Below are 13,431 nucleotides of genomic sequence, written 5' to 3'. Positions count from 1 at the left end.
CGAGACCACTTGCATGGTTAGCAAGCGTTGTGATTCAATGGCCCTACCGGGCAAACACTTTGGGTTCGCAAGGACTTGGAGTGCCGGGACGGGTTGGCGGATCCAACACTCTGGGTACCTCCGGGTACTTGGGGTTGGTTGAGGACTTGGTGAACAAACACTTGATATACACTCTCCGGATGTACTTCGGGTGTCACCTGTTGTCCGAGACCACTTGCATGGTTAGCAAGCGTTGTGGTCTAATGGCCCTACCGGGCAAACACTTTGGGTTCGCGAGGACTTGGAGTGCTGGTAGTGGTTGGCGGATCCAACACTCTGGGTACCTCCGGGTACTTGGGGTTGGTTGAGGACTTGGTGAACAAACACTTGATATACACTCTTCGGATGTACTTCGGGTATCGCCTGTTGTCCGAGACCACTTGCATGGTTAGCAAGCGTTGTGGTCTAATGGCCCTACCGGGCAAACACTTTGGGTTCGCGAGGACTTAGAGTGCTGGTAGTGGTTGGCGGACCCAACACTCTGGGTACCTCCGGGTACTTGGGGTTGGTTGAGGACTTGGTGAACAAACACTTGATATACACTCTTCGGATGTACTTCGGGTATCGCCTGTTGTCCGAGACCACTTGCATGGTTAGCAAGCGTTGTGGTCTTATGGCCCTACCGGGCAAACACTTTGGGTTCGCGAGGACTTGGAGTGCTGGTAGTGGTTGGCGGACCCAACACTCTGGGTACCTCCGGGTACTTGGGGTTGGTTGAGGACTTGGTGAAGATACCCCTGTCACCTTGTTCGAGGCCACTTGCATGGTCGCAAGCGTTGTGATACAATGGCCCTACCGGGCAAACACTTTGGGTTCGCAAGGACTTGGAGTGCCGGGACGGGTTGGCGGATCCAACACTCTGGGTACCTCCGGGTACTTGGGGTTGGTTGAGGACTTGGTGAGCAAACACTTGATATACGTTCTTCGGATGTACTTCGGGTGTCACCTGTTGTCCGAGACCACTTGCATGGTCAACGGTTGAGGTGGTGATGGCGGGTCGGTGCTGTAGGGTGCCGGCCTGTTGGCTGCCTTGGCCGGGTTGGTTGGTTAACACTTGATTGAGCTTGCACCCGAGGGTAATGGCACTTGAAGGTGGGTACCGGCTGGCTGACCTGGTGTGATGGTTGGTTGGTGAACACTTGGCGGTACTTGCACTTGGCTGTGCTTGGACTTGAAGGTGGGATCCGGCTGGCCTAGGCCATTGGTGGTTGGTTGGTGGGTTAGCCCTTAGCTGGGCTGGCTGGCTGGCTGGCCATCGGTGGTGTGGTGTGGTGTGTTGGGCGGTTGGTGAACACTTGGCGGTACTAGCACTTGGCTGTGCTTGGACTTGAAGGTGGGATCCGGCTGGCCTAGGCCATTGGTGGTTGGTTGGTGGGTTAGCCCTTAGCTGGGCTGGCTGGCTGGCTGGCCATCGGTGGTGTGGTGTGGTGTGGTGTGTGGAGTCGAGCATCGCGCGCCGTTGCCTTCTTCGGAGTGTTGTGGGTACGCTAGTGCTTGCAGTGCAAAGAGGTTGGTGATGGAGTGACATTGCCTTCACCATGGAGTTGCGGGTACTTAGGTACTTGCAAGGAGATGGTGGTATGGTGGTGTTGCGTGTGTGGTGTTCGATTAGAAAGATATAATTTCTAAGTCCGGATTAGTGCTGTCAGTGGGGCCGCCGCTAACAGGTCCTGCACGGCCACCGTGGAGCTTGACTTGGCGCTATTCCGGACTTGGGGCGATCACGATGTCCCCGTGCGGGACTTAGAAGATGGAAGAACACAAGTACCCTTATCCCATGACTTGTGAGCGATTGGCATACGTTACCACATGAAGAGAAAAATTGGCTAAGTCCCGGATCCATATTATTTGAACAGAAAAATCGGCTAAGTCCCGGATCCATATTATATGAAGGGAAAAATCGGCTAAGTCCCGGATCCATATTATATGAAGAGAAAAATCGGCTAAGTCCAGGATCTATATATAATAACCTAATAATTGGCTAAGTCCAGGATCCATATTATATGAAGAGAAAAATCGGCTAAGTCCAGGATCCATATATAATAACCTAATAATCGGCTAAGTCCAGGATCCATATTATATGAAGCGAAAAATCGGCTAAGTCCAGGATCCATATATAATAACCTAATAATCGGCTAAGTCCAGGATCCATATAATATGAAGAGAAAAATCGGTTAAGTCCCAGATTGGGTCTGTCAGACATACACTTTCAAGTTACCACACAAGCAAGCAAGATGGCCTATTGATGGATCCATATGATATGAAGAGAAAAATCGGCTAAGTCCGAGATCGGGTCTGTCAGACATACACTATCAAGTTACCACACAAGCAAGCAAGATGGCCTAGTGATGGATCCATATGATATGAAGAGAAAAATTGGCTAAGTCCAGGATCCATATAATATGAAGAGAAAAATCGGCTAAGTCCCAGATTGGGTCTGTCAGACATACACTTTCAAGTTACCACACAAGCAAGCAAGTTGGCCTATTGATGGATCCATATGATATGAAGAGAAAAATCGGCTAAGTCCGAGATTGGGTCTGTCAGAATTACACTTCCAAGTTACCACACAAGCAAACAGGATGGCCTAGTGATGGATCCATATAATATGAAGAGAAAAATCGGCTAAGTCCGAGATTGGGTCTGTCAGAAATACACTTCCAAGTTACCACGCAAGCAAGCAAGATGGCCTAGTGATGGATCCATATGATATGAAGAGAAAAATTGGCTAAGTCCGAGATTGGGTCTGTCGGAAATACACTTCCAAGTTACCACACAAGCAAGCAAGATGGCCATATGATGGATCCATATGATATGACGAGAAAAATCGGCTAAGTCCCAGATTGGGTCTGTCTGAAATACACTTCCAAGTTACCACACAAGCAAGCAAGATGTCCTAGTGATGGATCCATATGATATGAAGAGAAAAATCGGCTAAGTCCGAGATTGGGTCTGTCAGAAATACACTATCAAGTTACCACACAAGCAAGCAACATGGCCTAGTGATGGATCCATATAATATGAAGAGAAAAATCGGCTAAGTCCGAGATTGGTTCTGTCGGAAATACACTATCAAGTTACCACATGAGCAAGCAAGTTACCACATGAAGAGAAAGCCGGCAAAGTCCGGGAATGTTACCACATGAACTGGAAAATGGGCAACAACCTACCTTCACAGGGAACGTGAATAACTAAGGCTGTAGACATCGGATCGACAAGCCAAAGACTGATATGGAAAGGAAATGAGTAGTACTAGCTTTCCTGAGAGTTGCAGAGCTTAGACTGCATATGAACGGAAGTTATTAAGCGTCAAAGTCAGAAAAGTTGCCCGAAGGAACACAAGTTCCAACTTAGAGCATGAATACCGCCTAGACGGTAAGAGGTACGGCCAGGCTGAGGAATAAGAAAATGTTGGCCAACATGTTCCCTAACTATCCCCCGAAGACCGCAAAGCAATCCAACATCAACCAAGAAAGTTATAGCCCGATCAAGGAAACACCTACTTTGCACCGATATTGCACCAAATACATGTACCAAGCACCTTCGGTTGCATACCTGCAGGGGCTTACCATAGTAGGCCATGGAAGACCGATATACCGAACATAATCACTTTCTATCTCCTCGGGTGTTGGAGATAGCGCTTTGCGGTAAAAGAACGAAAGTTAGACCATATCTTGGTGCATCTTTTTGCCCGAGAACACAAGACCCTATCTACCAAGGCAAGAAAGTTGTGTGGGGACAAAATGTCCAAAAGTGCCCAAAGTGGCACACTTGAACCATATATTCGAGAAAAACACAAGTGTGGGCCCGAGCTAGCAAGTTGAAGTGTTCTGACCGTCAGTAGCCCTAGTCAAGGCACACTTATCATTATATGGGGCCAAAGCGCCAGCTAGTCTTCAAGTGGGCCATATGGGTGTTCTAAGGTTTGCACCCAAATGAGGAAAAAACAGGGTAAGGTACGGTGTACCGCGAATAACTCGGGCTGTGGATGGCCGAGCAAGACAAACGACATAGCGTTGGAAAGGTCTTGATGAGACCTAACTACCCTGAGAGTTTGAAGGCATAGACTTGAACGACCGAGAAGTTATTAAGTGCACAAGTGGTGAAGTTGCACCAAAGTCCGTGTTACCCGAAGTGGTACACGAACACCCAATATTCGACCAAAACACAAGTTTGCACACGAGCTAGCGAGCTACATTGTTCTGACCGTCAGTAGCTCTTACCAAGACACGCATTTGATTATATGAGGCCAAGCCGCTAGCTCGACTCGAAGTCGGTCATATGGTTGGTTGATGGTTTGGACCGACCACGTGGTGTACCAAGTTGTGGTATTTTTCATGAATTATAACTCGGTCAGTTTACCACCGAGCGACAAGTTACGGCGTGATTTGGAATGGTCTTGAGTGGGACTATCTAGGAAAAATATGAACAAAAAATCACAAAGTACATGGACGAAGCTATTAGCGGAACATAGAGGAAAATGGTACCTTAGTCGAAGGAAATGGGACTTGGACCAAGAATACCACCAAGTTAATGAAGAGATAGCATGTCGACGTGGAACAATTAAAAGTTGGTAAAGGTAATACCAACATAAAAGTATATGATGCCAAGGCGCTAGCTTGCCTCTAAAGTGGCGATATGGGTGGTTCAAGGTTTGCACCCAAGTATGGCCAAAACTGGTATAGGTACCTTTCATGAATTATAACTCAGGCTGTATGGCACTTAGCGACAAGTTTCGATGTGATTTGGAATGATCTTGAGTGGGACTATTTAGGAAAAATGTAAGTAAAAAATCAGCATGTCTATGGATGAACCTATTAGCGAAACATAGAGCAAATTGGTACCAAAAACTATGGAAATGGGACTTGTACCAAGAATACCGGCAAGTTGGAGAAGAGATAGCAAGTTGGCGTAGAACATTTATATCTTGGTGGTCATAAGGCCAACAAAAAAGTATATGGGGCCAAGGTGCTGGCTGGCCTCCAAAGTGGAGATATGGGCGATCCAAAGTTTGTACCCAAGTACGAACAAGTATGGAAAAAACAGGGTAAGGTACCAAGTACCAATAATAACTTCGGCTGTAGATGGCCGAGCGAGGCAAACGGCTCACCGTTGGAAAGGTCTTGGGTAGACCTATCTACCCTGAAAGTTTTATGAGGCTGAGTTGAAAGACCACGGAGATATTAGGTGATGATGGTCCAATTCGGGGACCAAGTCGCAGGAAATGGCACTTGACCAAAATCACGCTTGGAAGGTGAATACCGGCTTACCGGTAAGAGATAGCGACTTGGCGTAGAATATTCATAAGTTGGGCGTGTAAAGACGCAACTTTCATTATATGGGGGCAACCCGGTCAGGGTGCTCCAAGTCGGTCGTTTGGTCGGTTTATGGTTTGGGCCGACCATGTGGTGTACCAAGAAGAGGTACCTTTCATGAATTATAACTCGGTCAGTTTGCCACCGAGCGACAAGTTGCGATGTGATTTGGAATGGTCTTGAGTGGGACTATCAAGCAAAAATACAAATAGAAAATCAGCTTGTCCATGGCCGAAGCTATTAGTGAAACATATAGCAAAATGGGTCCAAAAACGAATGAAATGGGACTTGGACCAAGAATAACGGCAAGTTGGAGAAGAGATAGCAAGTTGACGTAGAACATTTATATTTTGGGCATAGTATGACCAACAAAAAAGTATTTGGGGCCAAGGTGCTGGCTGGCCTCCAAAGTGGAGATATGGGCGATACAAAGTTTGTACCCAAGTACGAACAAGTATGGAAAAAACAGGGTAAGGTACCAAGTACCATTAATAACTTCGGCTGTATATGGCCGAGCGAGGCAAACGGCTCACCGTTGGAAAGGTCTCGGGGAGACCTATCTACCCTGAAAGTTTCATGAGGCTGAGTTGAAAGACCACGGAGATATTAGGTGATGATGGTCGTATTCGGGGACCAAGTCGCAGGAAATGGCACTTGACCAAAATCCCCCTTGGAAGGTGAATACCGGCTTACCGGTAAGAGATAGCGACTTGGCGTAGAATATTCATAAGTTGGGCGTGTAGAGACGCAACTTTCCTTATATGGGGCCAACCCGGTCAGGGTGCTCCAAGTCGGTCGTTTGGTCGGTTTATGGTTTGGGCCGACCACGTGGTGTACCAAGTTGAGGTACCTTTCATGAATTATAACTCGGTCAGTTTGCCACCGAGCGACAAGCTGCGGTGTGTTTTGGAATGGTCTTGAGTGGGACTATCAAGGAAAAATACAAATAGAAAATCAGCTTGTCCATGGCCGAAGCTATTAGTGAAACATATAGCAAAATGGGTCCAAAAACGAATGAAATGGGACTTGGACCAAGAATAACGGCAAGTTGGAGAAGAGATAGCAAGTTGGCGTAGAACAATTATATTTGGTGCATGGTATGACCAACAAAAAAGTATATGAGGCCAAGGTGCTGGCTGGCCTCCAAAGTGGAGATATGGGCGATCCAAAGTTTGTACCCAAGTATGGCAAAAACTGGTAGAGGTACCTTTCATGAATTACTGCTCAGGCTGTATGGCACTTAGCGGGACGCTTGGCTCTGGTATGGAATAGTCTTGAGTGGGACTATCAAGGAAAAATACGAACAAAAAATCACCATGTCCACGGACGAAGGTATTAGCGAAACTTAGAGCGAAATTGCGACCAAGTTGCTGGAAATGGCCCTTGGACCAAGTATACCGTCAAGGCGGTACGAGATAGCGAGTTGACGTGGAATATTTATAAGTTTGCCTCCACGAGACGAAAGTTTAGTTATATGGGGCCAACCCGCTCAGGGTTGTCCAAGTCGGTCATATGGCTGATCGAAATTTTCGACCAAGTACTGAGAAAACAGGGTAAGGTACCGTGTACCTCGAATAACTTTGGCTGTAGATGTCCGAGCGAGGCAAACGGCATAGCGTTGGAAAGGTCTTGAGGTGTTCTAGGCACCCTGAAAGTTTGAAAAGGCTATCTGGAAAACTCGTGGAGATATTAGAGAAACATTGGGCCCAAAAGATACCAAGTCGCAGGAAATGGGCCCTCCAAGAACACCCTAAAATCCCAATTACGGCTAAGTTGCAGCCCAGCTAGCGAAGTGAAATGTTCTAGGCATAACTAGAACACGTTAATGCGCAACTTTTTGAATCAGAACTTTTTTCGATATCTGGCCCCCAAAGGGGGGATATGGGCGATCAAAGGATTTTTCCAAGTTTCGGTACTTTTTACGGTATCGCTCATAGCTCCGGCTGTATGCAAGCAAATGACAATCTAAGACATGATTTGGAAAGGTATTGAGTAGTACTAACTTACGTTAGAACACAGCGAAGCGCTATCGGTTCATGGCAAGGCCGATATAAACAGTCAAAGATGAAAAATGTTGACAAAATGAACAAAAATTACCTTGGTACGCGAATAGCGGCCAGGGATGAAGAGGTACGAAGTTGGTGTAGAACAATTATAATTAGGGCTTGGTACGCTCTAAAAGTTTGCCGAAGACCGCAAAGCGCTCAGACCCATAGAAAGTGGCCATTTGGGCCGAACAGTGCATGCAAAGAGGTGAAAATGCAAAAATTGCACTTTGGGGGGCGATTTGCGGGGGGAAGGAGGGGTCGGAGGGCAAAATGTCCTTTGACTAAAAAGTTTTATCTCGTCGAGATCTACAACATTGCCGAAGACCGCAAAGCGCTAGCTCGCAATCGAAAAATCGAGAATTTGAAAATTTTCTAAGTCTTGGGCTCCCTAAGGAAAAGTTTCAAAAATCACGTTTGTCCCCTATTTTGAAGGGGAAGGAGTCGGTTCCGGGGCATGGTGTCTTCGGCAAAAAGTCTTATCTTTTTGCGTACTTTCGACTAGTTCAATAAAAATTTTTGACCCAAAAATTGTTCGGCGGACCCCTAGGTCGAAAAACCCGAAAAAAGTCGAAAAAAGTCGAAAATGTCGAAAAATGAGAAAACCTCATATTCGGACTCTACACGAGCCCCAGATATTGAAAAGTGAAATCCGCGGTCGATTTGGAACAAAAAATTGACCTAGGCAAAGTTGTATGGAGGTAGGGACCCCTGAGAAAAAAGTTTGGTCCCGAGGCTCCTTGGACCACCAAGTCCCTAGGTCGGACCAAAATCGGAAAAAATCCGACCAAAGTCGAAAGTGTCGAAAATTTTAAAAAACCCCTTTTGGGGCCCTATGGCCTCCCTAGATAATGAAAAGTGAGGTCCGCGGCCGATCCGGAAGAAAAACTTGACCTAGGCAAACTTGTATGACGGTGGGGACCCAAAAAAATTTCGATGAGTGTAGTTTAGACAGGCCGGAAAATGTATCGGTGGTCCGTATCAAGGGACGTCTTTTAGTTCCATGGGGTGGTGGTCGTCGAACAAAGTCGCCTAGGTCGACCACCAGAAAGACCAGTCGTGTTGTAATGGATGTTTTGGCCACTTTGCTAGGGAAACCTAGTAGGTCGAAGCAAATTTGGGGTTCGAGATGAGTTGGTGAAAGTTGGTCCAACCTAGGTGTGCTTAGTGGAGGTTGACCATGAAAGTAGAGCATGATGGGAATGACCATAACTTTGGTTCTAGATGTCGGATCGGTACACTTTTGGCAGTTTTGGAAAGGTGAAGGCCTGCTCTAGCTATGTTTCCTACCAAGCTGAGCGCCTACTAGTGACCCGGAGGAGGTATTAAGGGTCAAAGGCAAAAAGGGGTACCCTAAAGTGCGTGTGACCAAGAAAATGGGAAAAACGGTATCGCCTATAGCTCAGGCTGTATGGCTCGGATCGGAAAGCTTGGATATGCGTTGGAAAGGTCTTGACGAGCGCTAGCTATGTGTCCTACCAAGCGAAGCGCTAGGTGTTGAGCAAGTCGGTCATATTAGAGGGCAAAGGTGAAAAATGGTGGTTTAGAGGCGAAAATTCACCTTATGATCGAAAATAGCGGGCGAACGATAAGAGCTACGAACACGGCGTAGAACAATCATAAGTACGTTACCACAAGACCTAACTTTGGCCAATATAGAGCGAGAAGATCGGAGGTACCCATCAGGGTGATATGGCTGGTTCAAAGTTGGACCAAAACGAGACTTGAGAAATGGATTGAAACACGGTATCGCGAATAACTCAGGCTGTATGGAACGGATCGACAAGCTTAGATCAGTGTTGGAAAGGTCGAACCGAGCGCTAACTATAATCCCAAACAACCGAAGCGCTAAGTGTTGAGCAAAACTGAGTTATTAAGCGACAAAGTGGAAAAATAATACCAAAATGGCCAAAAATCACACAAGACCAAGAATACCGAGCAAGCGGTAAGAGATAGCGGGTTGACGTAGAATACTTATAAGTTTGCCTCTACGAGACATAAAAGTCGTCCATAGAAAGCGAGAAGATCGGACCACTCTGGAAGGGTGATACGAGTGGTCAAAAATTGGCAAAAATGAAACATGGCTAAAATGGATTTGACTTGTGCACCGTATAGCTCCGGCTGTATGGCATGGATTGTTAAGCTAGGATATGTTTTGGAAAGGTAACACCCAGCGCTAGATACGACTAGAAGAAAGCAAAGCGCTAACTAGCATTATTTGGAAGTTATTAAGTGTCAAAGTCGAAAAATGTTACCAAAATTGAAACTCGAGTACATTGGGCCAAAAAGTACAAGTTGTGAAATTTGGACTTACGAGTAAAATACCGAGCAGGCGGTAAGAGATAGAGACTTGGTGTAGAACAATTATAAGTTGGGCGTGTAGAGACGCAACTTTCATTATATGGGGCCAACCCGGTCAGGGTGCTCCAAGTCGGTCGTTTGGTCGGTTTATGGTTTGGGCCGACCACGTGGTGTACCAAGTTGAGGTACCTTTCATGAATTATAACTCGGTCAGTTTGCCACCGAGCGACAAGTTCCGGTGTGATTTGGAATGGTCTTGAGTGGGACTATCAAGCAAAAATACAAATAGAAAATCAGCTTGTCCATGGCCGAAGCTATTAGTGAAACATATAGCAAAATGGGTCCAAAAACGAATGAAATGGGACTTGGACCAAGAATAACGGCAAGTTGGAGAAGAGATAGCAAGTTGACGTAGTACAATTATATTTGGTGCATGGTATGACCAACAAAAAAGTATATGGGGCCAAGGTGCTGGCTGGCCTCCAAAGTGGTGATATGGGCGATACAAAGTGTGTACCCACGTACGAACAAGTATGGAAAAAACAGGGTAAGGTACCAAGTACCATGAATAACTTCGGCTGTAGATGGCCGATTGAGGCAAACGGCATACCGTTGGAAAGGTCTTGGGGAGACCTATCTACCCTGACAGTTTCATGAGGCTGAGTTGAAAGACCACGGAGATATTAGGTGATGATGGTCCAATTCGGGGACCAAGTCGCAGGAAATGGCACTTGACCAAAATCACCCTTGGAAGGTGAATACCGGCTTACCGGTAAGAGATAGCGACTTGGCGTAGAATATTCATAAGTTGGGCGTGTAGAGACGCAACTTTCATTATATGGAAGCAACCCGGTCAGGGTGCTCCAAGTCGGTCGTTTGGTCGGTTTATGGGTTGGGCCGACCACGTGGTGTACCAAGTTGAGGTACTTTTCATGAATTATAACTCGGTCAGTTTGCCACCGAGCGACAAGTTGCGGTGTGTTTTGGAATGGTCTTGAGTGGGACTATCAAGGAAAAATACAAATAGAAAATCAGCTTGTCCATGGCCGAAGCTATTAGCGAAACATAGAGCAAATTGGTACCAAAAACTATGGAAATGGGACTTGTACCAAGAATAACGGCAAGTTGGAGAAGAGATAGCAAGTTGGCGTAGAACAATTATATTTGGTGCATGGTATGACCAACAAAAAAGTATATGGGGCTAAGGTGCTGGCTGGCCTCCAAAGTGGAGATATGGGCGATCCAATGTTTGTACCCATGTATGGCAAAAACTGGTAGAGGTACCTTTCATGAATTAGTGCTCAGGCTGTATGGCACTTAGCGGGACGCTTTGCTCTGGTATGGAATAGTCTTGAGTGGGACTATCAAGGAAAAATACGAACAAAAAATCACCATGTCCACGGACGAAGGTATTAGCGAAACTTAGAGCGAAATTGCGACCAAGTCGCTGGAAATGGCCCTTGGACCAAGTATACCGTCAAGGCGGTACGAGATAGCGAGTTGACGTGGAATATTTATAAGTTTGCCTCCACGAGACGAAAGTTTAGTTATATGGGGCCAACCCGCTCAGGGTTGTCCAAGTCGGTCATATGGCTGATCGAAATTTTCGACCAAGTACTGAGAAAACAGGGTAAGGTACAGTGTACCTCGAATAACTTCGGCTGTAGATGTCCGAGCGAAGCAAACGGCATAGCGTTGGAAAGGTCTTGAGGTGCTCTAGGCACCCTTAAAGTATGAGAAAGCTATCTGGAAAACTCGTGGAGATATTAGAGAAACATAGGGCCCAAAAGATACCAAGTCGCAGGAAATGGGCCCTCCTTGAACACCCTAAAATCCCAATTACGGCTAAGTTGCAGGCCAGCTAGCGAAGTGAAATGTTCTAGGCATAACTAGAACACGTTAAGGCGCAACTTTTTGAATCAGAACTTTTTTCGATATCTGGTCCCCAAAGGGGGGATATGGGCGATCCAAGGATTTTTCCAAGTTTCGGTACTTTTTACGGTATCGCTCATAGCTCCGGCTGTATGCAAGCAAATGACAATCTAAGACATGATTTGGAAAGGTAATGAGTAGTACTAACTTACGTTAGAACACAGCGAAGCGCTATCGGTTCATGGCAAGGCCGATAGAAGCAGTCAAAGATGAAAAATGTTGACAAAATGAACAAAAATTACCTTGGTACGCGAATAGCGGCCAGGGATGAAGAGGTACGAAGTTGGTGTAGAACAATTATAATTAGGGCTTGGTACGCTCTAAAAGTTTGCCGAAGACCGCAAAGCGCTCAGACCCATAGAAAGTGGCCATTTGGGCCGAACAGTGCATGCAAAGAGGTGAAAATGCAAAAATTGCACTTTGGGGGGCGATTTGCGGGGGGAAGGAGGGGTCGGAGGGCAAAATGTCCCTTGACCAAAAAGTCTTATCTCGTCGAGATCTACAACATTGCCGAAGACCGCAAAGCGCTAGCTCGCAATCGAAAAATCGAGAATTTGAAAATTTTCTAAGTCTTGGGCTCCCTAAGGAAAAGTTTCAAAAATCACGTTTGTCCCCAATTTTGAAGGGGAAGGAGTCGGTTCCGGGGCATGGTGTCTTCGGCAAAAAGTCTTATCTTTTTGCGTACTTTCGACTAGTTCAATAAAAATTTTTGACCCAAAATTTGTTCGGCGGACCCCTAGGTCGAAAAACCCGAAAAAAGTCGAAAAAAGTCGAAAATGTCGAAAAATGAGAAAACCTCATATTCGGACTCTACACGAGCCCCAGATATTGAAAAGTGAAATCCGCGGTCGATTTGGAACAAAAAATTGACCTAGGCAAAGTTGTATGGAGGTAGGGACCCCTGAGAAAAAAGTTTGGTCCCGAGGCTCCTTGGACCACCAAGTCCCTAGGTCGGACCAAAATCGGAAAAAATCCGACCAAAGTCGAAAGTGTCGAAAATTTTAAAAAACCCCTTTTGGGGCCCTATGGCCTCCCTAGATAATGAAAAGTGAGGTCCGCGGCCGATCCGGAAGAAAAACTTGACCTAGGCAAACTTGTATGACGGTGGGGACCCAAAAAAATTTCGATGAGTGTAGTTTAGACAGGCCGGAAAATGTATCGGTGGTCCGTATCAAGGGACGTCTTTTAGTTCCATGGGGTGGTGGTCGTCGAACAAAGTCGCCTAGGTCGACCACCAGAAAGACCAGTCGTGTTGTAATGGATGTTTTGACCACTTTACTAGGGAAACCTAGTAGGTCGAAGCAAATTTGGGGTTCGAGATGAGTTGGTGAAAGTTGGTCCAACCTAGGTGTGCTTGGTGGAGGTTGACCATGAAAGTAGAGCATGATAGGAATGACCATAACTTTGGTTCTAGATGTCGGATCGGTACACTTGAGGCAGTTTTGGAAAGGTGAAGGCCTGCTCTAGCTATGTTTCCTACCAAGCTGAGCGCCTACTAGTGACCCGGAGGAGGTATTAAGGGTCAAAGGCAAAAAGGGGTACCCTAAAGTGCATGTGACCAAGAAAATGGGAAAAACGGTATCGCCTATAGCTCAGGCTGTATGGCTCGGATCGGAAAGCTTGGATATGCGTTGGAAAGGTCTTGACGAGCGCTAGCTATGTGTCCTACCAAGCGAAGCGCTAGGTGTTGAGCAAGTCGGTCATATTAGAGGGCAAAGGTGAAAAATGGTGGTTTAGAGGCGAAAATTCACCTTATGATCGAAAATAGCGGGCGAACGATAAGAGCTACGAACACGGCG

The sequence above is a fragment of the Anopheles ziemanni genome (assembly GCF_943734765.1).
Source record: "Anopheles ziemanni chromosome X unlocalized genomic scaffold, idAnoZiCoDA_A2_x.2 X_unloc_77, whole genome shotgun sequence".
NCBI lineage: Eukaryota > Metazoa > Arthropoda > Insecta > Diptera > Culicidae > Anopheles > Anopheles ziemanni.
This window is presented reverse-complemented; position numbering follows the sequence as displayed.